The following is a 27,310-nucleotide window of genomic DNA, read 5'->3' as shown; positions in this document are numbered from 1 at the left end:
TACAAGGGGTCTCCAGATTATTATTTAACCAAGGTTTTCATTATCACAAATAGGTGATCATTTTAAAAAATTTATTTTTCAATTCATACAGTAAAACTCATCTATGAATTTTGACTAATGCATACAGTCATGTAAGCACTAGCACTGTCAAGATATAAAATGATTCCATCATCCAAAAAAATTCCTCATGCTTCTCCTTTGCAGTCAACCCTTTTCCCAAGGCCTAACCAGCGCTAACTACTGATCTGGTCTTCATCCTTACAGTTGCCTTTTCCAGAATGCCATACAAATGAAATCATACCAAATGTAGCCTTTCCTGCCTGGCTTCTTTCACCTAAAATAATGCATTTGAGATTTCTTAATGCTATTGTTTGTATCAATAGCTTATTCCTTTTTTTTTTTTTTTTTTGAGGTTGGTAATTTCTTTATTGATTTTTTTTTCTTAAATAAAATCAATGAACATCCATTATAAAACTTTAAACCTACAGTAGGGTAAAAATAAAATGTATAAAAACTCCTTTGCACTCCCCTCATTTAGTTCTACTCCACAGAATTAACAATTGTTGATATTTTCTGGTTTATCCTTACAGAATTCCATTTATTGGTAAGAATGGTGTCACATAAAAGGCGTTAGCCAGGTGCAATGGCTCTTGCTTGTAATCACAGCATTTCTGGAGGCCAAGGTGGGAAGATTGCTTGAAGGGAGGAGTTCAAGACCAGCCTTGGCAACACAGAGGCCCCATCGCATATGTTTTTTTCTTATGCTTTCTCTTGGACAGTTCTTTATTATATTTCTTCCTCTTTTTATAGAACCATTGACTTATCTGCTTATGTGTCATGCCAAAATCAAATGAGAGTGATAGACTCTCTTGCATTGTGGGGCACCTGTTTAACTTAAACTTTGCCCAGTGTCCATGAGGGATTTGCTGACTAATCTTGTCTTGGGATACTGTTTCTGTTTCTCATTTTCCATTTTCCTTTTTTTTTCCAGTTCATTGTCCAGCTCCTTTTCAATTTCCTCTTCTTTTTCTGTCTCTCTCTTTCCAACAGCTTCTCCTCCTCCTCCTCCTCTCCATTTCTGCCTTCCCTTTTGTTCATCTTCACTGTAATTTCCATTTGATTGTTCAGGATTTTGATCCCAAGGCATAGCTGTTGTTTCTGTATAAAAAGATACCGTCTTCCATATCATCTGTTACTTGTTTTTTCTCCTGTTTGCCTCTCTAGAAAGATGAGCTTGTTGAATTCGGAGCTTTTAGTTTTATTTGGTTCTCCACGCCCAGTAAGAACACATAGTAGATGCTCAATATTTGTTGAATGAGTGAGTGAGTAGAATACTTTATTCTTGGGCATGGCGGTGGCAGCGACCTTGCGGCATCTCTGACTTCTTTCCGGGTGGCGGCGGTCGTGGCGGCTGCTGCTCAGAGAGGCCGCACGAGAGAGCGCCCAGGATGAAGCAGGTGCTGGAGGCCAAGCAGTGTGCACCGAAAGGCACTTCTTCAGATCCTGAAACTCACCTGCTGGGGGAGCACTGAATCTTCCATTTCTTGGCCTCCCAAAGTGCTAGGGTTACAGGCATGAGCCACTGTGCCCGGCCAGGAGAGTCTATTTTTATTTTTTATTTTTTTAAACTTTTTTATTTTTTATTTTTTTTAATAGAGACGGGATTTCACCGTGTTGACCAGGATGGTCTCGATCTCTTGACCTCGTGATCCGCCCCCCTCGGCCTCCCAGAGTGCTGGCATTACAGGCGTGAGCCACCGCGCCCCGCCTGAGTCTCATTTTTAACTCCATGCCTCTCTTGATGGCAAAACCAGCAAGACATGGTGGCAGAGGCCTGTAGCCCCAGCCACTTGGGAGACCGAAATGGGAGGATCCGGTGAGCCCAGGAGTTCACAGCTGCAGTGAGCTATGATTGCACCACTGTACTCCAGCCTGAGTAACAGAGAAAGACCATGTCTCCTGCCTCCACCTGCAGCTGCCAGAAGATGCAGCCTGGTGGTGTCTGCCTCCCAGTGCATTTCTGCAGGAAAGGCGCTTATTCCTTTTTATTGCAGAGTAGTATTCTTCTACATGTATGTGCCCCCATTTATTGACTCATTTCCCAGTATAAAGACATCTGGCTTGTTTCCAGGTTTTGGTGATTACAAATAAAGCTGCAATAAGAATTTGCATGCAGTATTCTGTGTGAACATAAGTTTTCATTTCTCTTGGGTAAATATTTTGTAGTGGGATTGCTGGGTCACATGGTATTTTATATTTACATTTATAAGAAACTTCCAAACTTTTTCTCAAGCTGGCTGTACAATTTTTCACTCACCCTAGCTATGTATGAGAGTTCCAGTGGTCCCAAATACTCATCAACTTTTGATTCTGTCAATCTTTATTTTCCTATAGCCGTTCTAGTATGTACTAGCATCTCGTTGTGATTTCAGTTTGTATTTCCTTTATGACAAATAATGTTTAACATTTTTTCATTGGCTTATTAATCATTCATATATCTCCTTTAGTGTTGCATCTATTCAAAACTTTTGCTCATTTTCAAAAAGCAGGTTCCAGCTGAGTACAGTGGCTCAAGCCTGTAATCCCAGCACTTTGGGAGGCCGAGGTGGGTGGATCACGAGGTCAAAAGATCGAGACCATCTTGGTCAACCTGGTGAAACCCCGTCTCTACTAAAAATACAAAAAATTAGCTGGGCATCGTGGCGTGTGCCTGTAATCCCAGCTACTCAGGAGGCTGAGGCAGGAGAATTGCCTGAACCCAGGAGGCAGAGGTTGCGGTGAGCCGAGATCGCACCATTGCACTCCAGCCTGGGTAACAAGAGCGAAACTCCGTCTCAAAAAAAAAAAAAGAGGACAGGAAATCGAGACCATCCTGGCTAACACGGGGAAACCCCGTCTCTACTAATACAAAAATTAGCCTAGTGTGGCGGTGCATGCCTGTAATCTCAGCCACTCGGGAGGCTGAGGCAGGTGAATGTCTTGAACCTGGGAGGTGGAGGTTGCAGTAAGCCAAGATCATGCCACTGCACTGCAGCCTGGGCAATGGAGCAAGACTCCATCTCAAAAAATCAGGTTGCTTGTTTTCTTACTATTTAGGGTTTTTAAAATTGAGGTAATAGATAACATAATATTTAACTTTTTAACCATTCATAAGCATACAAGTCAGTGGCATTAAATATACTCACAATGTTGTATAACCATCATCAATATCTATACTCAATCATCCCCAACAAAAACCTGTACTTATTAAATAATGACCTCCCCTTTCCGTCTGAGGTCCCCCAACCCCACCTCCTAGTCCTTGGTAACCTCTATTTTACTTTCTGTGTCTATTAATTTACCAATTCTAAGTACCTCATGTAAGTGGAATCATACAATATTTGTCCTTCTGTGTCTGGCTTATTTCACTAAGCATGTTTTCAAAGTCCACCCATGTTGTGGCATATATCAAAATTGCATTCCATTTTATGGCTTATTAACATTTCACTAAATCTAATTATGAGTTTTAAGTGCTCTATTATGCTCTATTTACAAATCCTTTTTCATATATTTATATATTTTTGGAGACAGGGTCTCATTCTGTGACCCAGGTCGGAGCACCATGGTGCCATAACAGCTCACTACAGTCTTGACCTCCTGGGCTCAAGTGATTCTCCCACCATAGCCTCCCAAGTAGCTAGTACTATAGATGTGCACCACCATGCCTGACTAAATCTTGATTTTTTTTTTTTTTTTTGAGATGGATTCTGGCTCTTGTTGCCCAGGCTGGAGTGCAATGATGGGATCTCAGCTCACTGCAACCTCCACCTTCTGGGTTAAAGTGATTCTCCTGCCTCAGCCTCCCAAGTAACTGGGATTACAGGCACCCACCACTACACCTGGCTAATGTTGGTATTTTTGTAGAGACAGGGTTTCACCATGTTGGCCAGGTTGGTCTTAAACTCCTTACCTCCAGTGATCTGCCTACCCCAGCCTCCCAAATTGCTGGGATTACACGCGTGAGCTACCCACCACACCTAGCCAATTTTGATTTATTGTAAAGATAGGGTCTCACTTTGTGGCGCAGGCTGATCTTGAACTCCTGTCCTCAAACCGTCTTCCCAACTCAGCCTCCCAAACTGCTGGGATTACGGGCATGAGCTACCATGCCTGACCCAGTTATTTAATTTAAAAAAAGAAAACATTTTTTTAAGACTAGTCAAGTGCAGTAGTGAGCAGGCGCGAAAGAGTAGAACAAGGAGCTCAACCTGTAACTGACTGTGAACACTCAATTGAGATAACTCATTACCTTCGGACCAGTCAGATATTCAACTTGTAAATATTTTCCCCCAAACTGTTGCTTGTCTTATTATTCTCTTTGGAGTTTTTCAAAGAGGAAAAAATTTCAATTTTTATAAAGTCTAATGTACCAATTTTTTCCTTTTAAGGACTATGACTTTAATGTCATATTTAAGAACTACTTGCCAGAAGAACGATCCAAGATGGCCGATCGCTAACATCCCGGGATTGCAGCTCTCAGGGAAGGCGCGGAGAACTAGAGGACGCCACACTTTCAGACAAATTCTGGTCGCTCATGGAGCAGAAGAACCCCCAGTGCAGGACACACACGGGTGGCCAGCGTGGCCAGCACGACTCTTGTGGCCGGCGCAGCAGTTCCGACGGAACCTCTGCGCAGCAGCTCTCGGAGCAGAGTAAACAGGTTCGGAGGACCGGCACCGGCCCCCAGCACGACACCAGAGCCCGGCGCAGTGGCTGCGACAGCACCTCGGTGCGGCAGCACTCGGCGCAGAGTAAACGGGACCGGTTCCCCTTCTGACCGAGGTTTGGAGCCCTGGGAAGGCAGAGTCACCTACTAGGGACACAAGAAGGAAGCCAGACAGGAGAATCCTGGGCAGAAAAGCACCATCAGTTTTAACGCTGCTGCTCTGGCCCTGGGAACTAACAACCTGGACGTCCACTCAAGAGACCTAATCTGAAAGTTGGTAATTTCAAAGACGACAGGAGGATAAATTTACAACGACGGGAAGAAACCAGCGTAAAAAAGCTGAGAATACTCAAAGTCAGAACGCCTCTCCCTCTAAAGATGATCACAGTTCCACATCAACAATGGAACAAGGCTTGATGGAGAACGAGCGCATCCTGATGACAGAATCACTCTTCAAGGAATGGATAATAACAAACTTCGGTGAGTTAAAATACCATGTTGTAGCCCAACGTAAAGAAACTAGGAACTTTGAAAAAAGGTTTGATGAAATCCTATTGAGAATAGACAACTTAGAGAGGAGTATGAGTGAATTAATGGAACTGAAGAATACAATACAGGAACTCCGAGAAGTATGCACAGGTTTAAACACTCGAATTGTTCAAGCAGAAGAAAGGATATCAGAGGTCAAAGTCCAACTTAATGAAATTAAACGTGAAGAAAAGATTAGAGAAAAAAGGATAAAAAGGAATGAGCAAAGTCTCCAAGAAATGTGGGACTATGTGAAAAGACCAAATTTACATTTGATAGGTATACCTGAATGCAACGGAGAGAATGAATCCAAGCTGGAAAATACCCTTCAGGATATTATTCAGGAAAATTTTCCTAAACTAGCAAAGCAGGTCAACATTCAACCCCAGGTAATACAGAGAACACCACAAAGATATTCCTCAAGAAGAGCAACCCCAAGGCACATAATCGTTAGATTCACCAGGGTTGAAACGAAGGAGAAAATACTGAGGGCAGCCAGAGAGAAAGGTCAGGTTACCCACAAAGGGAAGCCTATCAGACTTACAGCAGATCTCTCAGCAGAAACTCTACAAGCCAGAGGAGAGTGGGGGCCAACATTCAACATCCTCAAAGAACAGAACCTTCAGCCCAGAATTTCATATCCAGCCAAACTAAGCTTCACAACTGAAGGAAAAATAAAACCTTTTATGAACAAGCAAGAACTCAGAGATTTTATTACCACCAGGCCTGCTTTACAGGAGCTTCTGAAAGAAGCATTACACACAGAAAGAAACAACCAGTATTAGCCTTTCTAAAAATACACCAAAAAGTAAAGAGCACCAACATAAAGAAGAATTTACACCAACGAATGGATAAAACAGCCAGTCAACATCAAATGGCAGTAACCCTAAATTTAAATTGACTAAATCCCCCAATCAAAAGACACAGCCAAAACCCAATGGCATGTTACATCCAGACCTGTTTCACATGCAAGGATACACAAAGGCTCAAAACAAAGGGATGGAGAAAGATTTACCAACCAAATGGAGAGCAAAAATAAATAATAAATAAATAAAAAGCAGGAGTTGCAATTCTGGTATCAGATAAAATAGATTTTAAAGCAACAAAGATATAGTGGTAAAAGGATCAATGCAACAACAAGAGCTAACGATCCTAACACCCAGATACATAGAGACTTAGACACAATGAGACAGAAAATTAATAAGAATATCAAGGACTCGAACTCAGATCCGAAACAAGTAAACTTAATAAATATTTATAGAGCTCTCCACTTCAAATACACAAAATATACATTCTTGTCAATACCACATCACACCTACCCATAAGCTTAAATGAAACATTGATTGGCCATCATTAATACCCAATTTTTTTCAAAATAAAGCAATGTTTCCATTTACTCTCCCTCTTTCTCTTCCTCTTTCTTCCTCTCCTTTGCTTATTTTTTTTTTCTTTCCTTCTCTCAAAAAAAAAGAAATCAACTTGTAAACCTCTAGATCCAGGTCGGCAATGTCTCTCTCATTGCTTGATTTCCTTCCTTCCCTTCCCTCCCTCCCTCCCTCCCTCCCTCGCCGCTTCCTCCCTTCCTTCCTTCCTCCCTTCCTTCCTTCCTTCATCCCTTCCTTCCTTCCTCCTGCCCCCCAAAAAATAAAAAATAAAATAAAATTAAAAAAAAAAAAAAAAAAAAGAACTACTTGCCTAATCCAGTATCAAAAAGATTTTCTATGTTTTCCTTTAAAGTTTTAAAGTCCTACATTTAGGTCTATGATTCATTTAGAGCAAATTTTTATATAAAGTTTAAGGTATGGATTGGGCTTATGTTTTGCACGTGGATCAAATTGTTTCAGAACAATTTGTTGAAAACATTAACTTTTCTCCATGGAATTTCCTTGTAAAAAATCATTTGACTATATTTTTGAGGGTTTATTGCAAGAATCTCTTATTATATTCTATTGATCTGTGTCTATTCTTTTGCCAAAACGACACAGTCTTGATTACTGTAGATTTATAGTAAATCTTGACATCAGATAGTGTGAGTTCTTTAACTTCCTTCTTCTTAAAATTTGACTATTCTAGTTCCTTTGCCTTTACAAATAAATTCTAGAATTACCTTGTTGATATCTACAGGAAATTCTGCTGAGACTGGGATTGAGATCAGGGTGAATCCATAGATCAATTTTGTGAGAATTGACATTTTATTTAGCATTTGTGATTATTTTTGGTTGCAACTATCTGATTCAAAATTTCTGCAAAAAATCCTTCACTTCTACTAAATTAAACATGATGTTGTTTTATCTTATGAACCTAATACAGGTATTTGAAATTGGTTTCTTTCTGTATCAGTTGAGTTGTTTGAAGGTGATTTATGTTGTAATAAATTATTATTAGCTACTAGGTTTTCATGATACAAAGCTATAGCCGTTTTTATTGATTTAGTTTTGTTATTATTATGAAAGTGATGCTCTTTTTCTTTTGGAAATATTTAGATCTTTACATGAGCTTAAGTTGTTATTTATTTGTTGTGGTAAAATACACATTACAATTTACCGTTTTGACTATGAAGTGTAAAATTCAGTAGTATTAATTATCTTCACATTGTTGTGCAACCATCACCACCATCTATCACCAGAACTCTTTTCATCTTCCCAGACTGAAACTCTGAACCAATTAAACAATAACTCCCCTCACACCTATAATCCCATTACTTTGGGAGGCCGAGGCGGGTGGATCACAAGGTCAAGAGATCAAGACCATCCTTGTCAACATGGTGAAACCCTGTCTCTACTAAAAATACAAAAATTAGCTGGGCATGGTGGTGCACACCTGTAGTCCCAGCTACTCGGGAGGCTGAGGAAGGAGAATTGCTTGAACCCAGGAGGCGGAGGTTGCAGTGAGCCGAGATTGTGCCATTGCACTCCAGGCTGGGTAACAACAGCAAAACTCTGTCTCAAAAAAAAACACAAAAAACACAATAACTCTCAATTTCCCTCAGTCCCTGGTAACCACCATTCCACTTCCTATCTCTATAAATTAGACTATTCCAAGTACCTCATATCAGTGGAGTCCTACAGTATTTGTCCTTCTGTGACCAGCTTATTTCACTCAGCATAATGTCTTCAAGATTCATACATATTGTAGCATGTGTCAGAATGTCCTTCCTTTTGAGACAGAGTCTTGCTCTATAACCAGGCTGGTGGCATGATCTCGGCTCAATGCAACCTCCGCCTCCTGGGTTCAAGCAATTCTTCCACCTCAGCCTCCTGAGTAGCTGGAACTACAGGTGCATGCCATGACACCCAGCTAATTTTTGTATTTTTAGTAGAGACAGGGTTTCACCATGTTGGCCAGGATAGTCTTGATCTCTTGACCTCATGATCCACCTGACCTGGCCTCCCAAAGTGCTGGGATTACAGGCATGAGCCACCATGCCTGGCACCTCCTTCCTTTTTAAGGCTAAATAACATTGCATTATATGTACACAGCACATTTTGTTTAGCCATTGATCTGTCCATGAATCCATGGACACTTGGGTTACTTTCAACTTTTGGCTATTGTGATCAATACTGCTATGAACACTAGTGTATACATAGCTTTTCAGTTTCTGTTTTCAATTCTTTGCATTCCACAAAGTGAAATTGCTAGATCATATCATAATTCTATGTTTAACATTTTTAAATTTGAATCAGAGACAGAGTCTTGCTCTGTCACCAAGGCTGGAGTGCAGTGGTGTGATCGTGGCACACTGCAACTTTGCCTCCCCAGTTCAAGTGATTCTCCTGCTTTAGCCTCCTAAGTATCTGGGACTGCAGATGGATACCACCACACCTGGCTAATTTTTGTATATTTAGTAGAGATGGGATTTCACCATGTTGCCCAGGCTGGTCTCAAACTCCTGGTTTCAAGTGATCTACCCACCTAAGCCTTCCAAAGTACTGGCATTACAGGCCTGAGCCACCACGTCTGGCCCTATGTTTCATCATTTGAGGAACTGCCATACTAATGAGCTTAAGTCTTATTTGATCTACTTATTTAACATTGCTTTTTATGTTATTGTCAGATTTATGAGCAGTATATGTAAGGTATTTTAGGCTGACTGACAGCCCTATGGACGCCATGTTAACCTCTGTGACCTGCAGTGACACTCCAGATGTGTTCCTAGAAAATCTAAAGTAACTGGAAGACCATGAAATGAGGAAGAAATGTTTCTTATTGCAGCCTCAAGTGACAAGGCCAGTGGACTTTGTAACCGATGTGGCCAACCTCCTGACTCCACACCCTACAACCCCCTCCCAGCTTGGCCAACCTGGTTACTCCACACCCTATGAAAAATCCAGCTTGCAAAAATCCACCCTAAAGTTGCTTCTGTAGCTTTCTACTGTTTACCGCAAACCTATAAAACCAACTCCTATCCCTCTGCCCTCCACTAATGCCCTTTTCTGCCTCAGCCCACCCACACCCGGATGAATATGCAGCCATGTTGCTCCCAGAAAGCCTGTTTGGGGGGATCTCTTCATTCGGCACACATGTTTTAACAGTATATAGAAAAGGAAATGAATTTTAGACATTAGTGAATGATATTGTAGACACTGGGGAGTCAAGAAAAATATAAAGGAGATACTCTTTGCCATCACTTTGCCATCATGCCCAGCTAATTTTTCTGTAAGATGGGGTTTCATCTTGCCCAGGCTGGCCTCAAACTCCTGCACTCAAGACATTCATCTGCCTTGGCCTCCCAATGTGCTGGGATTACAGTTGTGAACCACTGCATCCAGCCTATCCTATCTGTTTTTTCAGACAGAGTTTCGCTCTTGTCCAAGCTGGCACTATCTCGGCTCACTTCAAACTCCGCCTCCTTGGTTCAAGTGATTCTCCTGCCTCAGCCCCCCAAGTAGCTGGGATTACAGGCATGCACCATCACATTCAGCTAATTTTATATTTTTAGTAGAGACTGGGTATCTCCATGTTGGTCAGGCTGGTGTTGAACTCCTGACCTCAGGTGATCCACCTGCCCTGGCCTCCCAAAGTACTGGGATTACAGGGCTGAACCACCATGTGGCACTTTAAAAGGCCCCTACCTTTTAAAGTGCTTCTTTGTACTTTCTCCTCAATAACTCCCTCTCCCAATAGGGGTTGCCTACCCACCTCATGCCTTTTAGCTATGTGTTTTGGAGCATTCTACACAAAAAAACAAACCCTTTTCTCAAGAACATTGTATTTCCTTTAGAGTGTTTTACTCTTTGAATTGCCTGTTAGCTAAGGGCTAATTTTGTGAATAAATTTCACTTTCTTCTTTGTTTTATAACCTTCTTCTTCCTTCTTCTTTGCTTTATCTCTAATACTTAAAAAAAAAACTTTACTGTGCTGTTAACATCTTTGTAAAGCCTCCTTAGTACTTTTTAGAACAACACAAGAGTGTAATGAATACTCTGGCACTGGCTGTTAATTGTCTATCCAGAATCTTGCAGCTATAAGAAAAAAATGGAATCATGTTCTTTGCAGCAACATGGACTCACCTAGAGTCCACTATCCTAAGGAAATTAATGCAGAAACAGAAAACCAAATATCACATGTTCTCACTTATAAATGAGAGAGAAACATTAGGTGGTACACACAGACACAAAGACGAAAACAATAGATGCTAGGGACTCCAAAAAAGAGTAGGGATAGAGGGGTGCAAGGGTTAAAAAGCGAACTATCACTGGGTGCGGTGGCTCACGCCTATAATCCCAGCACTTTGGGAGGCCGAGGCGGGTGGATCACGAGGTTAAGAGATCAAGACCATCCTGGTCAACAAGGTGAAACCCCATCTTACTAAAAATACAAAAATTAGCTGGGCATGGTGGTGCACGCCTGTAGTCCCAGCTACTCGGGAGGCTGAGGAAGGAGAATTGCTTGAACCCAGGAGGCGGAGGTTGCGGTGAACCGAGATCGTGCCATTGCACTCCAGCCTGGGTAACAACGGTGAAACTCTTTCAAAAAAAAAAAAAGCTAACTATCAGGTACTATGTTCACTACTTGAGTGACAAGATCAGTAGAAGCCCAAATCTCAGCATCATGCAATATACCTGTGTAACAAACCAGCACATATAAACCCTGAATCTAAAATATAAATAAGTAAATAAATAAAATAGACCCCAGAAGAGCTAGATAGCTAGCCATCTCCACTATGTGAGAACACGTGAAAAGATGCCATCTGCAAACCAGAAAGCAAGTCCCCACCAGACACTGAGTTTGTTGGTTCCTTGATCTTGGACTTTCAGCCTCCAGATGTGACAAATCAATTTCTGTTGCGCATATATATACATATATATTTTTGCTTCCCTTCCTTCCTTCCTTTTTTTTTTTCTTTGACAGAGTCTCCAGGCTGGAGTGCAGTGGCTCAAACTTGGCTCACTGCAACCTCTGTTCCTGAGTTCCAGTGATTCTCTGGCTTCAGCCTCCTGAGAAGCTGGGACTACATGTGCCTGCCACCACACACACTTTGACCTTTTCTCCATCTCTTCTTCCTGTCCATAACTAGAACATGATGCTTGGCTTTACAGAAACCATCTTGGTACCATAAAGTTGAAAGCCACATCTGAGAATGGTATCACAGGAAGCAAGCAGGATGCTTCCCTGATGATTGCAGGAAACTTCAGTGCCAACCCTGAAATGCTTATTCTTAGACTTTTTCTTTCACAAGGTCAGTAAACTCCCAATTTGATTAATTTGCTCCAGGTCATGACTCTATTATATACAATCAGATACAAACCTAACTCTTACATATTCTCTATCTCAGTTTTCCCCTGAATGTGCCTCCCCCTGCTCTTGTCTTCACTGGCTGCTCTCTTACCACACTTCGTATACAACCCATTGAGAAGAGCTTGTTCATCCTCTCACACCTCAGGAAACAAAGGCCATGGAGGAGGTGTCATCAGTCTCCTTTCTTTTTGTCAGTTTTAGACTTTTATTCTTTCTCTCCTATGTAAAATCACTTTCTTCTTTGAGATTCTCACCATTGTTTTCATTCTCCTACACTCAGCAGCACTGTCATTACCCGACCTCTCAGGAAATGCCCCTCAGTCTTACTGTCTATCCAGAATTTCATAATCACTCTAGACAGTTTCAGCAATGATATTCAATCTCCCACTTCCCTCCTTCCCTCCTTCCTTCCTTTCTTCCTTCCTTCCTTGTGTGTGGGTTTTTTATTTTGTATTTGTTTATTTTATTTATATTTTTTTGAGACAGAGTTTTTTGCTCTGTTACCCAGGCTGGAATGCAGCAGCATGATCTTGGCTCACTGCAACCTTTGCCTCCTGCTTTCTTTTTTTTTTTTTGAGACAGAGTCTCACTCTGTCACCAGGCGCCAGGCTGGAGTGCAGTGGCCCAATCTCGGCTCACTGCAACCTCCGCCTCCCGGGTTCAAGCAACTCTCCTGCCTCAGCCTCCCGGATAGCTGGGACTACAGGTGAATGCCACCACGTCCAGCTAATTTTTTTGTATTTTTAGTAGAGACGGGGTTTCACCATGTTGGCCAGGATGGTCTCCATCTCTTGACCTTGTGATCCACCTGCCTCGGCCTCCCAAAGTGCTGGGATTACAGTCTTGAGTCACTGCGCCCGGCCACCTCCTGCTTTCAACTGATTCTGCTGTCTCAGCCTCCCAAGTTGCTGGGACTACAGGTGCCTGCCACCACACCTGGCTAATTTTTTGTATTTTTAGTAGAGATGGAGTTTCACCATGTTGGCTAGGCTGGTCTCAAACTCTTGACCTCAGTTGATCCACCCGCCTCAGCCTCCTGTAGGATTACAGGCGTGAGCCACCACTCCTGGCCCTCCCTCCCTCCCTCCCTTCCTCCCTTCCTTCCAGACAAGGTCTGGCTGTGTCACCCAGGCTGGAGTGCAGTGGTGTGATCTGGCTTACGACAACCTTGGTCCCCACTAGGCTCAATCAGTCTTCCCGCGTCAGCCCCCTGAATAGCTGGAACTATAGGCACATGCCACCACACCCAGCTAATTTTTAAATTTATTGTAGAGACAGGGTTTTTCCAGGTTGCCCATGCTGGTCTTGAACTCTGGACTCAAGCTGTCCTCCCACCCAGGCCTCCCAAAGTGTTGGGATTACAGGCCTGAGCCTTCACACCCGGCCTGATAGTCAATCTTGATCTTGAAGTTTCTTGACTTCCTTTAATTATTCCAGCAGCCCATTCTCAAAGCCACATTCTGGACTGTGCCATGTTTTTGAGCTCCAATCTGTGTTGTTTTTTAATAAAATAATACCTTAGAAATTCAGTATAAAGTTAACTTTTTAAAAATTGTTTTTTAAATCAGCAAATATTTATTTACAATGTTTGTAGTTGTGGTAAGTGTGGACAAATGTTACCACTTTATTTATTTACTTATTTTGAGACAGAATTTTGCTCTGTCACTCAGGCTGGAATGCAATGGCTCTATCGTGGCTCACTGCAACCTCTGCTTCCTGGGTTCAAGTGATTCTCCTGCCTCAGCCTCCCAAGTAGCTTGGATTACAGGCATATGCCACCATGCCCGTTAATTTTTGTATTATTAGTAGAGATGGGGTTTTACCATGTTGGACACGCTGGTCGCAAACTCCTGGCCTCAAGTGAACTGCCTGCCTCAGCCTCCAGATGTGCTGGGGTTACAGGTGTGAGCCACTGCGCCCAGCCTTACCACTTTATTTTGTATTTACTCTGTGTGTTTTTCTTTCGTTGTTTATTTTTCTCCCATTGTTTATTTTCTTTCATTGTTTATTTTGCTTTTTGTTAGAGTAGTCGGAGTCTATTAATCTGATTTTTATTCTAACTGTTTGGGGGTTATAGATTCTGTTTTGCTTCACAGTTTTGTTGCAGTGTATGTTGCACAATGTACTCACTGAAAGCGGAATATTCTTCAATAACTTTTACTACATTTATACCATTGCACCACCATCACTACATCTCACTTTTAGAACTCTTCCATTGTCCTCTAAAGTCTCTTTGTGTCTGTTTTCAATCTTCCCTCTGCTCAGCCTTAAGCACACACTGATTTTCTTTTCTTTCTATTTCTTTTTTCTTTCTGAGATGGAGTTTCACTCTTGTTGCCCAGCCTGGAGTGCAGACGTGCAATCTTGGCTCACCACAACCTCCACCTCCTGGGTTCAATCGATTCTCCTGCCTAAGCCTCCTGAGTAGCTGCCACCACGCCCACCTAATTTTGCATTATTAGTAAAGACAGGGTTCCTCATGTTGGCCAGGCTGGTCTTGAACTCCTGACCTCGTGATCCACCCACCTCTGCCTCCCAAAGTGCTAGGATTACAGGTATGAGCCACCTGACCCGGCCTCAAGTTCTTTCTTTTCCATCCAAGATACTCTAGTGCATTATTTCAACTACTATCTGGTTTCCAGAATTCAACCAGCTGTTTCATCTCATCCTTGCATTAATTCTTCAATCAGCCTTTTCTATTCTAATATGCAAGCTGCTGAACAACACTAAAATAAAAAAAAATTATTTAATCCCACACCTAGCAAATTCCTAGTCTCCAAACTCAGCTGGACTCCTAGTAATTATTTGCAGACATTTATATATCTTCTTGGATCTGTTCCCTCCTCCACCCACTTTCACAGCTATTGTAATTTTTTGCCACTCATTTTAAGCTCTGTACCCAGAATGAATTTGTATTTCATAGAAAACACTAAAGTGGCTGAGCACGGTAGGTCACACCTATAATCCCAGCACTTTGGGAGTCTGAGGCAGGTAGATTGCTCGAGACCAGAAGTTCGATACCAACCTGGGCAACCTGGCAAAACCTTGTCTCTACAAAAAACAAAAACAAAAAACACACACAAAAAAACTAGCCAGGCTTGGTGGTGTGTACCTGTAGTCCAAGCTATTTGGGCGGAGCTATTCAGGAGGCTGAGGTTGGAGGATCTTGAGCCCAGGAGGCTGAAGCTACAGTGATTCATGATTACTCCACTGAACTCCCACCTGGGCAACAAAGCAAGACCCTGTCTCAAAAAAATGAAAAAAAGAAAATAAAATACAGAAGCAATTTTTGTGACCAAGACCAAGTTCTTTCCTTCTCAGTTCTGTCTACAAATGTATTAATATCTCCATATCCTTCCCTATTCCTGTAGCCTCAGGTGGAGATTATTTCCTCCTGGATTAAACTATTCTGTTCACTTGTGTTCTGAGTCAGTCTGCAGGCATTCTAGGGGTTCTTATTAAAATGCAGATTTTGATTCAGTAGATCTGGGGCAGGGCCTGAGATTGTACATTTCTAACACATGATGGTGATGCTACTGGTCCACAGATCACATTTAGAGTTGAAAGGCTGTTATTTGATATTCCCTTATCTCCTTTTGCTCTACCAATTATCCTTTCTCCTTCCTTTATTTTCAAATTCTCTAATGGCTCTTCAGGATATAAAATGTTTGAATTTGTCTGATCTTAAAAAGTCTTTCTCCAAAATAGAAACTCTTTTACATTGTTGATAGGAGTATAAATTAATTCAGCCATTGTGGAAGACAGTGTGGCCATTCCTCAAGGATCTAGAACCAGAAATAACATTTGACCCAGCAATCCCATTACTGGGTACATACCCAAAGGATTATAAATCATTCTACTGAAAAGACACATGCACACGTATATTTATTGCAGCACTATCTACAATAGCAAATATTTATTGCAGCACTATCTACAATAGCAAAGACTTGGAACCAACCCAAATGCCCATCAATGATAGACTGGCACGTGTACACCATGGAATACTATGCGGTCATCAAAATGAACGAGTTAATGTCCTTTGAGGAACATGGATGAAGCTGGAAACCATCATTCACAGCAAACTACCACAGGAACAGAAAACCAAACACTGCATGTTCTCACTCATAAGTGGGTGTTGAACAATGAGAACACATGGACACAGGGAGAGGAACATCATATACTGGGGCAGACAGCAAGGGGAGGGAGAGCATTAGGACAAATACCTAATGCATGTGGAACTTAAAACATAAATGACAGGTTGATGGATGCAGCAAACCACCATGGCATTTGTATTCTTATGTAACAAACCTGCATGTTCTGCACATATATCCCAGAACGTAAAGTATAATCTTAAAAAAAGACGTATTTCTCCAAAACATTTTCTAAAGTGATCACCCAGTCTCACACCTTACCATCTGGATTAGTTATCCATTGCTGCATTACAAATTACCCTAAAGCTTAGCTGAAAATAAGAGTTTTTGTAGATCAAGAATCTGGGTGTCGGCTGGGCACAATGGCTCACACCTGTAATCCCAGCAATTTGGGAGGCTGAGACAAGTGGATCACTTGAGGCCAGGAGTTCAAGACTATTGTGGCCAATATAGCAAAATCATGTTTCTACCAAAAGTTCAAAAACTAGCTGGGAGTGGTGGTGCATGCCTATAATCCCAGTTGCTATGGAGGTGGAGGCATTAAAAGTGTTTGAACCTAGAAGGCAGAGGAGGTTGCAGTGAGCCGAGATCACGTCACTGTACTCCAGTCTGATTGACAGAGTAAGACTCTTGTCTCAAAGAAAAAAAAAAAAAAAGAATCTGGGTGCGCCTTAGCTAGGTACTCCACCTTGGAGTGTCTTACAAGACTGCAATCAGGATGTCAGCTGGGGCTATTGTCATTTCAAATTTGTCTAAGAGAGGAACCATTTCTGAACTCGTTCATCTGGTTGTTGGCAGGAGTCAATTCCTTGCAGGCTGTTGGACTGAAGGCCTTAGTTCCTTATTGGCTATTAACAGAAATTTTCCATCATTTCTTTGCCATAGGGGTCTCTCTAGGGCAGCTCACAATGCAGCAGGTGGCTGCCCTCCGAATGAGCAGAGAGTGTACAGAAGGGCAAGCAAGATGGGATCTAGTCTTCTGCAACCCTTTGAAGTGACGTTCTATCACTTTTGCTGTAGTCTATTCCTTGGGAGCAAGTTACTAAGTCCAGCCCACACTAGAAGGGAGGATACTGCACAAAGGCATGAAAACCAGGTGGCAGGCCGGGCACGGAGGCTCACGCCTATAATCCCAGCACTTTGGGAGGCCGAGCCAGGTGGATCACGAGGCCAAGAGATCGAGACCATCCTGGCCCACATAGTGAAACCCCATCTCTACTAAAAAAGATACAAAAATTAGCTGGGCATGGTGGCTAATGTAGTCCCAGCTACTCGGGAGGCTGAGGCAGGAGAATTGCTTGAACCTGGAAGGTGGAGGTTGCAGTGAGCCGAGATTGTGCCACTGCACTCCAGCCTGGTGCCTGGTAACAGAGCAAGACTGTCTCAAAAAAAAAAAAAAGAGAAAGAAAAGAAAACCAGGTGGCAGGGATCACTGGGAGCCATCTAGAGGCTATCTACCATGCCTTCAAGGCCAAGCTTCTCGAAAAAAAAAAATCTATGCTTGCTCTCTCCATTCTCTCACTTTCTTCACTTTTCCTTTTTTTTTAAGCCAGAGATTCAACTTTCCGTAAATACACACTCCTCACTTTTCAAATCTTTAGATTTGGTTTTCCCCTTAGACCGCTTACTGAATATGCTCTTACTGTCAAATCCAAAAATCACTTGTCAGTATTCACCTTATTTGAACTTTTTCTTAGTTTTCATGCACCACTCTCTTCTAATTTTATTCCTGTTCCTTGGACCAAATCCTTTTCCATACCCTTTCCTAGCTCCTCTTAATCTACCCGTATTGTAAAAGTAGATGGTTTTTAAGTTCCTGTACTTCTTCTTCTTCTTGATCTTTATATAGCATTCTCTCATCTTCACCTACAGCTTCCATTATCACGAATACATCATAATGCCAAATAATTTTCACTTTTGAGATGTTTGTGGGACAGCCAAAAGTTAGAAGTATATTTCTGACTTCTGGCTGTCCCACAAACATCTCAGAAGTGAACTCATCCTTTCTCTCTAATATATTTGTCTTCTTGCTTTTTGTTTCCTGGTTGACATCACTACCCAACTGCCCATGTGGGAAATCAAGATTCATCTCAGAATCTCGACTTTTTGTCACCATCCACATCCAGTGAGACCCTAAGTCTTGTCACTTTCATTCATTTTGTATTCCAGTCATTCTTCTGCCTGTTCTATCATTTTTTTACTCCCTCTATAATGTCTCCTTCACATTACAAATCCCATTAGGATGGGAAATGTACCTTGTGAACTTCCCTAGTCCTAGCACTGGCTCAGGTGGTGCAAAATATTTCTTGTCTGGTTTATCAAAACTAAAATTTAATGCTATTCTAGTGCTTAGAGGTCCTTAATGATTTCTTAGCTTCTGGGCTGGGGCACTTTCAGGCTGCTTGGTGCCAGGGGGCTGCCCGGTCCTTAATAATTTCTAATTATTTATCCAAACTCCTTGGTAGCATGTGAAAGATAGTCTGTTTTTTGAATGTGTAGCTGTGCTTGTCCATATAACAGATAGACCTAGAGGCCTAAATTTTGTGAAGTCTTCAGTCTGCTTGGACATTTTCTCTGTTACTTCCCTCATTGTCCAGTTGTCCACTGCCACTTCTTCTTCTTCTCCCCCCACCCGATGGAGTTCTGGTCTGTCACCCAAGCTGGAGTGCAGTGGCAAGATGGTCAGCTCACTGCAACCTCCACCTTCCAGGTTCAAGTGATTCTCCTGCCTCAGACACCTGAGTAGCTGGAATTACAGATGTGCACCACCACACCAGGCTAATTTTTGTATGTTTAGTAGAGATGGAGCTTCACCATGTTGGCCAGGATGGTCTTGAATTTCTGAAATCAACTGATCCACCCACCTCGGCCTCGCAAAGTGCTGGGATTACAAGCGTGAACTGCCACACCCAGCCATCCACTGCCACTTCTTACACTACCATCATGCCTGTTGCCACCTGCTTTGTCCTCCTCTCAAATCTGTTACTTACACATTACTTCTGCAGGGAGGGAAAAGAGACTTACTGAAAACTGAAAGAGCTGCCTTTTCAGTCAATTTCATGAGCATTAGTGCACAAATATTACAACTTCTCATTTATCACAGTGATTCCCCTTATTTTCTACTTCTTGGGTATATTATAGAGAAGAGAAGTTGTTGAACCAGTGTCTTTTAGACAAGTGAGGTATAATTGCATACAGCAATTAAAAAAATAATTTACTTCTACTCTGGATATAGTTTCTATGTGGGAGAACATATAAATCAATTATCCAATACTTAAATCAGAATAAATTATGAATGACTCTCTCAATTCATCCCATTTTCCACTTTACTCCCAGCCCTTTCTTGTCCTACTTTTCCATCATTGCAATCTCAAGAATAAAATGATGGGTGCAGAACTGGAATAAAACCACCTTAAACTTCATATGGAACCAAAAAAGAGCCCACATAGCCAAGACAATTCTAAGTAAAAAGAACAAAGCTGGAGGCATCATGCTACCTGACTCGAAACTATACTACAAGGCTACAGTAATCAAAACAGCATGGTACTGGTACCAAAACAGAGACATAGACCAATGGAACAGAATAGAGGCCTTGGAAGTAATGCCACACACCTGTAACCATCTGATCTTTGAAAACCTGACAAAAACAAGCAATAGGGAATAGATTCCCTGTTTAATAAATGGTGTTGAGAATACTGGCTATGTGCAGAAAGCAGAAACTGGACCCATTACTTACACCTTATATAAAAATTAGCTACAGATGGATTAAAGATTTAAACATAAGACCTAACACCATAAAAACCCTAGAAGAAAACATAGGCAATACAATTCAGGATAGGCATAGGCAAGGACTTCATGACTAGAACACCAAAAGTAATGGCAACAAAAGTCAAAGTAGACAAATGGGATCTAATTAAACTCCAGAGCTTCTGCACAGCAAAAGAAACAATAATCAGAGTAAACCAGCAACCAACAGAATGGGAAAAAATTTTTGCAAGCTACCCATCTGACAAAGGGCTGATATCCAGAATCTACAAAGAACTGAAACAAACTTACAAGCAAAAAACAAACAACTCCATAAAAAAGTGGGCAAAGGATACGAACAGGTACTTTTCAAAAGAAGACATTTATGCAGCCAACAAACATGAAAAAATGCTCATCATCACTGGTCATTAGAGAAATGCAAATCAAAACCACATTGAGATACCATCTCATGCCAGTTAGAATGGTGATCATTAAAAAATCTGGAGACAGAGGCCAGGTGTGGTGGCTCACGTCTGTAATCCCAGCACTTTAGAAGGCCAACGTGGGCCATTCATGACGTCAAGAAATTGATACCATCCTGACCAACATTGTGAAACCTGTTTAAAAAAAAAAAATCTGGAGACAATAGATGCTGGAGAGGATGTGGAGAAATAGCTTTTACACTGTTGGTGGGAGTGTAAATTAGTGCAATCATTGTGGAAGACAGTGTGGAGATTCTTCAAAGATCTAGAAATAGAAATACCATTTGACCCAGCAATCCCATTACTGGGTATATACCCTAAGGATTATAAATCATTCTGTTATAAAGACATATGCATACATGTGTTCATTGCAGCACTGTTTACAATAGGGAAGACTTGGAACCAACCCAAATGCCCAAAAAGGATAGACTGGATAAAGAAAAGGTGTCACATATACACCATGGGATACTATGCAGCCATGATAAAGGATGAGTTCAGGGACATGGATGAAGCTGGAAACCATCATTCTCAGCAAACTGACACAAGAACAGAAAACCAAACACTGCCTGTTCTCACTCATAAGTGGGTGTTGAACAATGAGAACACATGGAAACAAGGAGAGAAACATTACACACTGGAGTCTTTTTGGGGATGGGAGGCTAGGGGAGTGAAAGCAGGTGATGGGGAGGTTGGGGAGGGATAACATTAGGAGAAATACCTAATGTAGGTGATGGGGGGATAGAGGCAGCAAACCACCATGGCATGTGTATACCTATGTAACAATCCTGCATAATCTGCACATGTACCCTAGAACTTAAAGTATAATAAAACAGATTCTTTTTTTTTTTTGAGACAAAGTCTCACTCCATCACCAGGCACCAGGCTGGAGTGCAATGATGCGACCTTGGCTCACTGTAACCTCCACCTCCTGGGTTCAAGCAATTCTCCTGCCTCAGCCCCCCAAGTAGCTGGGATTACAGGCACACGCCACCATGCCCAGCTAATTTTTTTGTATTTTTAGTAGAGACGGGGTTTCACCATGTTGGCCAGGATGGTCTCAACCTCTTGACCTCGTGATCCACCCACCTTGGCCTCCCAAAGTGCTGGGATTACAGGCATGAGCAACTGCGCCTGGTCAATAAAACAAATTAAAACAAAGAAAATAAAATGGTAGGTGCAGGCCAATGTATATAACCATAAAAGAGAAGACTGAAAAAGTGTAATGCAGCTGTGTGTGGTGGTGTACGCCTGTAGTCCCAGCTACCAGGGAGGCTGAAGTGTGAGGATCACTTGAGCCTGGGAAGTTGAGGCTGTGATTGTGCTACTGAGCTCCAACCAGCCTAGGAGACAAAGTGAAACACTGTCTTAAAAAAAAATGTGTAATGCCTTTCATTTTCTATCTCATAATATTTAGTGGCAAGATCATGTAAAATCAGCTGGCTAGGTGTGTACTTGTCCCTCCTGCCCCTGATATAAGTTTACTGAAGTGGGAATATATTTAAGTAGATATATCACTTATACTTTTTTTTTTTTTTTTAGTTGGAGTCTCACTCTTGTCTCCCAGGCTGGAGTGCAATGGCGTGATCTGCTAACTGCAACCTCCACCTCCCAGGTTCAAGTGATTTTCCTGCCTCAGCCTCCCAAGTAGCTGGGATTACAGATGCATGCTACCACGCCTGGCTGATTTTTGTATTTTTAGTAAAGATGGGGTCTCACCATGTTTGCCAGGCTGGTCGTGAACTCCTGACCTCAGACCATCCGCCCACCTCAGCCACTGCACCCAGCCTCACTTGTACTTTTTAAAAGGTCTATTACAAGCTACTTTACCCCTTCCTGAAATGAAAGCAAAAACTAAATCCAATGGACAACCCTATCTGCAAGTGAGCTGATTAGCTCTGCCAACGGAGGGCAAATAGTATTTGGAAACATTTTAAGCAACAACACTCTCAGGAGCTGTCCATTTGTCTAGGTATATACGAAGATACAGACACAGGAGAAAAGCAAGCAACCAATTAGAATTGGCTGTGAGAGTCTGGCATGGAAGAATGCAACAGAAGTAGTTTTCGTTGGAACTGAGGTTTGTTTATTCTGCTTATCCGGAGGCAGAACCTATAATCCCAATGATCCCAGAATGAGGATAACTGTTCTACATTTAAAAAGAGCCAATTAGCAGAACCTTTGCAAATGAGCCAATTTCTGCACTTAGTAACAGGGTAGAAATAGAACTTTGCTGATTTAATGGTGGCTTGTCATGTGTGTTGAATTGTTTCATATTAGCAGAGACAGATTGACATCCATACTTAATGCTTTCTGGCTCAGTGCCTTTTGCAACCACCTGAATGCACTTAAGAGACAGAAGGGTGATGTTCATATTTCAGGAACAAAACCAAGTGACCTGACCTTAGTCAAATGCCTCTGTCAAATGCCACTTTTGAAACCTTTAAAACTAGTGAAGGAACATCTATAGGGCTTTATGTGCCCAAATTGGGGCTACTACATAGCACATCTTTGTTGGATTCCACAGAGACCTCTATTTGGCTCTCTCTTAATTTACTTCTTTTAGCTCAAGCTGATCCAAAACTTCATTATCTTTAAGAACTCTGCCTTTTCTATTTATCTCCACTAGTTTTATATATATACTTGAAGTTCTGGGATATATGTGCAGAATGTGCATGTTTGTTACATAAACATACACGTGCCATGGTGGTTTGCTGCACCCATCACCCCGTCATCTACATTAGGTATTTCTCCTAATGCTATCCCTCCCCTGGCCCTCCACCCACTGACAGGCCCCAGTATGTGATGTTCCCCTCCCTATGTCCATGTGCTCTCATTGTTCAACTCCCACTTATGAGTGAGAACATGCAGTGTTTGGTTTCCTGTTCCTGTGGTGGTTTGCTGAGAATGATGGTTTCCAGCTTCATCCATGTCCCTGCAAAGGACATGAACTCATCCTTTATTATGGCTGCATAGTATTCTATGGTGTATATTGCCACATTTTCTTGATCTAGTTTATCATTGATGGGCATTTGGGTTGGTTCCAAGGCATGTGCATGTGCCTTTATAGTAGAATGATTTATAATCCTTTGGGTATATATCCAGTAATAGGATTTCTGGGTCAAATGGTATTTCTGATTCTAGATTCTTGGGGAATGGCCACACTGTCTTACACAATGGTTGAATTAATTTACACTCCCACCAACAGTGTAAAAATGTTCCTATTTCTCCACATCCTCTCCAGCATCTGTTGTTTCTGGACTTTTTTTTTTTTTTAAGACGGGGTTTCACCATGTTGGTCAGGCAGGTCTTGAACTCCCACCCTCAGGTTATCCGCCCGCCTTGGCCTCCAAAGTGCTTGAATTACAGGCATGAGCCACTACGCCCGGCCATTTCTGGGCTTTTTAATGATCACCATTCTAAATGGTGTGAGATGGCATCTCATTGTGGTTTTGATTTGCATGTCTCTAATGACCAGTAATTTTTTTCATTTTTTCATGTTTGTTAGCCACATAAATGTCTTCTTTTGAGAAGTGTCTGTTCATATCCTTCACTCACTTTTTGATGGGGTTTTTTTTTCTTGTTAATTTGTGTAATTTCCTCATAGTTTCTGGATATTAGCCCTTTGTCAGATGAATAGATTGCAAAAATTTTCTCCCATTCTGTAGGTAGCCTGTTCATTCTGATGATAGTTTCTTTTGCTGTGCGGAAGCTCTTAAGTTTAATTAGATCCCATTTGTCAATTTTGGCTTTTGTTGCCATTGCTTTTGGAGTTTTAGTCATGAAGTCTTTGCCTATGCCTATGTCCTGAATGTTATTGGCTAGGTTTTCATCCAGAATTTTTATGGTTTTATGTCCTTTTTTTTTTTTTTAAGTTTTTTGGGAAGACTCAGTGGTGTCAATGCATATAGTTTTATGTCTTACATTTAAATCTTTAATCCATCTTGAGTTAATTTTTGTATAAGGTATAAAGAAGGGGTTCAGTTTAAGTTAAAAATGTTAAGGGAAGCCAGAGACAAAGGTTAGGTTACTCACAAAGGGAAGCCAATCAGCCTAACAGTGGATCTCTTTGCAGAAATCCTACAGGCCAGAAGAGAGTGGGGGCCAATATTTAACATTCTTTTTTTTTTCTTTTTTCCTTTTTTTTTTTTTTTTTACCCCAAGAAGTGCTGAAGGTAAACATTCTTAAAGAAAAGAGTTTTCAACCCAGAATTACATATCCAGCCAAACTAAGCTTCATAAGCGAAAGAGAAATAAAATTCTTTACAGACGAGCAGATGCTAAAACATTGTCACCCCCAGGCCGGCCTGCCTGAGAAGAGGTCCTGAATGAAGCAGTAAATATGGAAAGAAAAACCCAGTACTAGCCACTGCAAAAACATACTGAATTGTAAAGACCATCAACACTATGAAGAAACTGCATCAACTAATGGGAAAAATAACCAGCTAGCATCATAATGACAGGATTAAATTCGCATATAACAATATTAACCTTAAATGTAAATGGGCTAAATGCCCCAATTAAAAGACTCAGACTGGCAAATTGGATGAAGAGTCAAGACCCATCAGTGTGTGGAATTCAGGAGACCCATCTCACATGCAAAGACTCACATAGGCCCAAAGTAAAGGGATGGAGGAATATTTACCAAGCAAATGGAAAGAAAAATAAAAAAGAAGGCGTTGCAATCCTAGTCTCTGATAAAACAGATTTTAAACCAACAAAGATTTAAAAAGAAAAAGGAGGCCATTACATCATGTTAAATGGATCAATGCAACAAAAAAAGCTATCTATCCTAAATGTATATAGAGCTAACTATCCTAAGTATATATAAAGCTAACTATCCTAAATATAGGAGCACCCAGATTCATAAAGCAAGTCCTCAGAGACCTATAAAGGGACTTAGACTCCCAAACAATAATAGTGGGAGACTTTAACACCCCACTGTCAATATTAGACAGATCAATGAGACTGAAAATTAACACAGATATTCAGGACTTGAACTCAGCTCTGGACCAAGTGAACCTAACAGACGTCTACAGAACTCTCCACCCCAAATCAACAGAATATACATTCTTCTCAGCACCACATCACACTTATTCTAAAATTGGCCACATAACTGGAAGTAAAGCACTCCTCAGCAAATGGCACCAAAAAAATGGAAATCACAACAGTCTCTCAGACCACAGTGCAATCAAATTAGAACTCAGGATTAAGAAACTCACTCAAAACTGCACAACTACATGGAAACTGAACAACCTGCTCCTGAATTGAGGAAGAAAAATAAAATTTAGAATAAACATCAATTTAAAATAAATAATAAGCTTAAGACTAGGCCACACAAAAAAATTATAAAGAGCAGAGGAGCAAGTAAACCACACATCCCAGCCTAAACTGCCTGGAGCTAGCTAAAGCAGACCCAGCATAGCCTCCTGTTTCCAAGATAAGGCACCCAAGCATATGTTTGCACCCACAAGCTCACAAGCAAATTTCTGTAAAAACCTGTTCTCTTCCCCAGCTGCCAATCATGGGAGCAGAATACCACGTAGAAAGTGTATGTATTCTCAAGGTTGCAAACTTGCCACAAGTCAATAACTGTCTTTGTTTAAACTGGTTCTATTCTCTTGCCTTATCTTCCACCTACAAAATTTATATAAGCAAGGAATTGCCTTTGTGTGGGACTTGGCAACCACTATGGGCAGTAAGGCCACCATCAGCGGGACCTCCAATAAAGAGATTTTCTTGTATCTTTTGGTCTCTCTGTTTTTCTCAGCTTAAATTTCCACAAGGGAATGACTACTAGATAAATAACGAAATTAAGGCAGAAATAAATAAGTTCTTTGAAACCAACGAGAACAAAGACACAACGTCCCAGAATCTCTGGGACACAACTAAAGCAGTGTTTAGAGGAAATTTATAGCACTAAATGCCCATAGGAGAAAGCAGGAAAGAACTAAAATCAACACCCTAATATCACAATTAAAAGAACTAGAGAAGCAAGAGCAAACAAATTTAAAGGCTAGGAGAAAACAAGAAATTAAGATCAGAGCAGAACTAAAGGAGACAGAGGCACGACAAACCCTTTAAAAAAAAAAAAACAATGAATCCAGGAGCTGGTTCTTTGATAAGCTTAACAAAATAAATAGACTAGAGCCAGACTAATACAGAAGAGAAAAAGAGAAGAATCAAATAGACACAACAAAAAATGATTAAGGTAAGATCAGCACTGATCCCACAGAAATCTAAACTACCATCAGAGAATACTATAAACACCTCTATGCAAAGAAACTAGAAAATCTAGAAGAAATGGATAAATTCCTGGACACGTTCACCCTCCCAAGACTAAACCAGGAAGAAGTCAAATCCCTGAATAGACAAATAACAAGTTCTGAAACTGAGGTTGTAATTAATAGCTTACCAACCAAAAAAAAAAAACCCAGGACCAGACAGGTTCACAACTGAATTCTACTAGAGGTACAAAGAGGAGATGGTACCATTCCTTCTGAAACTATTCCAAACAACAGAAAAAGAAGGACTCCTCCTCGACTCATTTTATGAGGCCAACATCATCCTGATACCAAAACCTGGCAGAGACACAACAAAAAAAGAAAATTTCAGGCCAATATCCATTATGAATATGGATGGAAAAATCCTCAATAAAATACTGGCAGATCGAATCTGGCAGCATATCAAAAAGTTTATCCATCACAATCAAGTAGCCTTCATCCCTGGGATGCAAGGCTGGTTCAACATACGCAAATCTATAAACGTAATCCATCACATAAACAGAACCAATGACAAAAACCACATGATTATCTCAATAGATGGAGAAAAGGCCTTCAATGGCCGGGCCCAGTGGCTCACACCTGTAATCCCAGCACTACGGGAGGCCGAGGTGGGCAGATCATGAGGTCAAGAGATGGAGACCATCCTGTCCAACATGGTGATACACTGTCCCTACTAAAAAA

General features: G+C 41.3%; 1 pseudogene; it reads right to left on the bottom strand.

Annotated features, from left to right (window-relative positions):
- Nucleotides 1-27,310, bottom strand: part of LOC100385122 (protein SET-like) — a 58,945-nt pseudogene that overhangs the window by 12,415 nt on the left and 19,220 nt on the right.

Source organism: Callithrix jacchus, chromosome 9 (assembly GCF_049354715.1).
Source record: "Callithrix jacchus isolate 240 chromosome 9, calJac240_pri, whole genome shotgun sequence".
In the NCBI taxonomy this organism is placed as follows: domain Eukaryota; kingdom Metazoa; phylum Chordata; class Mammalia; order Primates; family Cebidae; genus Callithrix; species Callithrix jacchus.
The sequence above is the reverse complement of the archived record's forward strand: the minus strand, read 5'-3'. Positions and strand labels throughout refer to the sequence as shown.